The 4052-nt window shown below is 53.0% G+C and overlaps 1 long non-coding RNA gene across 1 annotated transcript in view; it reads right to left on the reverse strand.

Moving 5' to 3' along the window:
• Nucleotides 1-256: 256 nt before the first annotated feature.
• The window catches only part of LOC109318274, a 9280-nt gene continuing 5484 nt past the window's right edge, over nt 257-4052 (reverse strand). Inside the window, exons 2-3 of the long non-coding RNA XR_002103214.1 lie at nt 1286-1293; nt 257-370 (exon numbers count right to left, since the gene is read on the reverse strand). This is a non-coding gene — a long non-coding RNA (uncharacterized LOC109318274). The remainder of the gene's footprint in view (nt 371-1285; nt 1294-4052) is intronic.

Genomic DNA, 4052 nt, shown 5'->3' on the forward strand with positions numbered 1-4052 from the left:
CTCCACAAAGTTCAGCGAAGCAAGTGTCCCTGATCAGCACTGTCTTAAGGGTACCGGGAAGGACCCTGGAATTCAGTGCTTGGGCTTCTTGAGATCCAGAGGCCCACTGATCCAGGCCAACAGCTAACTAATCCTTTTCACAGAGCTGCATCTTCCTTCTGAAAGGTTTCTAGAAATTCCAGCTAATTTATAGCTTCTGAATTGTACTGATAACGTACAACCACTCAGATTCCTTTTACTTCAACTGCCTTTAGACTGACCAATAGCAGTACAAGCCTTGCATTCCTTTGATAAGGTAATTTTAACTATGCCACAGGGCCTAACTACTTCAAGCCTTTGCTAAGTTTACTAGGCCTTACTATGTTTTAAACTTTAATTAGGCTTTTAGCAACAAAATACAGCTTAATATCTAAACAAATACAGAAAAACACTTGGTCTAATCTTCACAGAGTCTTCAGCAAGCACCATTATCACACAGGCATACTTTTCAGCTGTCATACGCAGCACCCCTGCTCCCCCAAAGCCCCTCAGAGACCCCCAGTAGCCGCGGAGCCCCCTGCCAACCCCCAGCACAGCTGGAGGTAAGCAGGGCCTGTGGTAGGAGGGAGCTAAACCCTAGAGAGTGGGAGGAGGCAGCTGAGTGGGAGGCAGGCTGGGTCTCGTCCTGCCCAGGCCCCTACTTCGCCCAGCCCCCCAGGGAGCCATGCGAACAGGCTGCGCAAACAGGTGCGCTCATCTAACGGCACGTGAGTGTGGAGTTTGTACAGGAGGGTGTGTGGGAGGGCCCGAGGCCCTGCCTGCGAGCTCCTTAGGGAAGGTAGACTCAGGCCCAGCCCGCCTACCAGTGGCATGTAGCGAATGGGCACTTGCCACACTGAGGGTCCCCTGAGGTGTCACTCTGGCACCTCAGAGAGACAGCCACCCAGATGGAGCCCCTGGTTCCGGGCTCCATGCAGACAGAGCCCCTGGCTCTCGGCTGGAGGGACTGCCTGTCCCTTTTTCAGGCTCTGGGGCCATACAGCATGGCTAACTCCCTTGCAGGGTCTGCTCCCTTTTGGGGTCTCTGGCGCACCAGTTGGAGGAGCTCCAGACCACAGTCCAGAGACTGTGTACCATCAGGGACTGCGAGCAGGAGATAAGACTCCTACTGCCAGGCCCTTCTCCCCGGGGAGGTGGAGGGTAAACCATGATCTCCCTCCAGCACAAGGGAGGACCCTGGGACCTCCCATTCTGTCCAGTCATGGGGATGGACCAAGGTGGTCAAGGGCCCCAAGGCCTGCCGCACCAAGGCCCCTGCCCTGCCGGAGCTTAGCAACAGATACACACCTCTTGCAGCTCCAGCACAGCCTGCTGAGTTGCCAGCTCCCACAGGCAACACAGGCCCAACTGCAGCTACCGCCCCTGCTCTCCCCAAGACAAAACGTAAAGCATTTGTTGTGAGAGACTCCATCCTGAGGGGGACTGAGGAGGTAATCTGCCGCCCCGATCCCTTAGCCTGGGAAGTCTACTGCTTCCCAGGGGCCCGCATCCGGGACATTGCAGAGAGGATCCCTAAGCTCTTCTAGCCCACAGACCACTATCCCATACTCCTTATTCACGTGGGCGCCAATGACATGGCTCAGAGCGCTTCCAGCCGGGTCATGAGGTGCTATAGGGATTTGGGAGTGAGGCTAAAGGGTCTGGGGGCACAGGTGGTGTTCTCTTCGATCCTCCCAGTCTCAGGGTATGGGCTAAGGAGGGAGAGGAGGATCCAGGTAATTAACCAAAGACTGCGGTGCTGGTGTTATTGGGAAGGCTTTGGCTTCCATGATCACAGCCCGCTCTTTGGCAAGAGAGACAGCGAGCTGCTAGGAAGAGATGGCCTCCACCTCTCTCCCCTAGGGAGGAGGCTGTTCTCAGCCAGACTAGCTGACCTGCTGCACTGGGCTTTAAAATGAGCCTGCCGGGGGGGCAGGGGGGACTACCGCCACTGCTGGCCCGCTGAGCAACCCTTGCAAAGCCATCAGGCCAAGGCACTTAAGGGAGCCCAACCCTGACCCAGCCGGGGTACCCAGACATCTTGTGGAGGATCACTCAGCAAAATCCAAGTGGTTGCAAAGCTTCCTATTGTGCGTGGATGACCTCTACCTGACTCAAGAAGTCTATGGGCCAACGAGAGGTAAAGCGCTGCTCGACCTGGTACTGGCTACTGGGTATTACCTAATCAGCGACCTAGTGATCGATGGGAAGCTGGGTGACAGCAACCATGAGCTGATCACCGTCACCATCTGCTGTAAAGCTGGCATGTCAGTCAGCAAGACGGAAGTCCTCGACTTGAGGAAAGCCGACTTTGACAAGCTCAGGAGGCTTGTCAGTGAGGCCCTAAGGGACCACGACCCCAGGGGGAGGGGAGTTCAGAAAGAGTGGTTGCTCCTCAAGGGAGCAATCCTCAATGCACAAGCTAATTCTATTCCATCTCAGAGGAAAGGCAGCAAGAGGGCACAGCAGCCCCCCTGGCTCTCCAGGGATCTAGCAGACCTCCTGAAAATAAAAAGGAAGGCCTACAAAGGATGGAGGATGGGATTCACCTCCAAGGAGGAATATTCTGCACTGGTCTGGTCCTGCAAGGAGCAAACCAGGAAAGCCAAGGCTGCAACTGAACTCCAACTAGCTTCAAGCATTAAGGACAATAAAAAGTCCCTTTTCAGATATGTGGGGAGCTGGAAGAAAAGCAAGGGCAATTTTTGACCCATACCAACTCAGATGGGACAACTGACACCCAGGAAAAAGCCAACCTATAAAATGGGTACTTTGTGTTGGTCTTTCATCAGTCCCATGGGATGCCCATGCCCACCACGGGACAGGGCAGTCCGGGTGAGGGAGATCCCCTGCCCTCCATCAATGTTGACCTCGTGAAGGAACACCTTGAGAGACTGGATACCTTCAAGTCAGCCAGCCCTGACAATCTACACCCAAGACTACTCAAGGAGCAGGCAAGCATCATAGCCGAGCCTCTGGCACAGATCTTTGAAAACTCCTGGCGCTCTGGTGCAATGCCCGAAGACTGGAAGAAGGCCAATGTGGTGCCTATCTTCAAGAAAGGGAGGAAAGTGGATCCGCCCATCTAGAAGCCCATCAGCCTGACTTCTATCCCGGGGAAGATCTTAGAAAAGTTTATTAAAAAGAGGCCATCCTTAATGGACTGGCTGACACCAACATCCTGAGGAATAGCCAGCACAAGTAGGTCTTGCTTGACCAATCTCATTACCTTCTATGACTAGGTGACCTATCACCTGGACAAGGGAGAAGAGATTGATGTCATATCTTGACTTCAAAAAAGCCTTTGATCTGGTATCCCATGATCACCTCTTGGTGAAACTGGCCAATTGTGGCCTTGGGTCCACCACGATCCACTGGCTGGGGAATTGGCTCCGTGGTTGGACCCAGAGGGTAGTAATTGACAAAAGTCAATCATTATGGTGCCCTGTGACCAGGGGGGTCCTCCAAGGCTCTGTCCTTGGACCCATATTGTTCAACATCTTCATTAATGATGCAGACATTGGAGTCAGAAGCAGACTGGCCAAGTTCACTGATGACACCTAACTCTGGAGCAAAGTATCCACACCAGGAGACAGGAGGGCAATCCAGACTGACCTGGACAGGCTCAACAAACGGGCAGACAAGAACCTGATGGTGTTTAACACCGAAAAATGCAAGGTTCTCCACTTTGGGAGGAAAAACCTGCAGCATTCTTATAGGCTTGGCAGTGCTACGCTGGCTGGGACTACAGAAGAAAGAGACTTGGGGGTCATCATTGACCACAAGATGAACATGAGCATTCAGTGTGATGCTGCAGCTAGTAAAGCAACCAAAACACTGGCCTGCATCCATAGATGCTTCTCAAGAAAATCCCGGGATGTCTTTCTTCCCTTGTACTTGGCCTTGGTGAGGCCGCAGCTGGAGTACTGTGTCCAATTTTTGGCTCCAGAATTCAAAAAGGATGTGGAAAAGCTTGAGAGAGTGCAGAGAAGAGCTACACATATGATCAGAGGTCAAGAAAACAGACCTTATGA

Source organism: Crocodylus porosus, unplaced genomic scaffold (genome assembly GCF_001723895.1).
Source record: "Crocodylus porosus isolate Cpor-Errol unplaced genomic scaffold, CroPor_comp1, whole genome shotgun sequence".
NCBI lineage: Eukaryota > Metazoa > Chordata > Crocodylia > Crocodylidae > Crocodylus > Crocodylus porosus.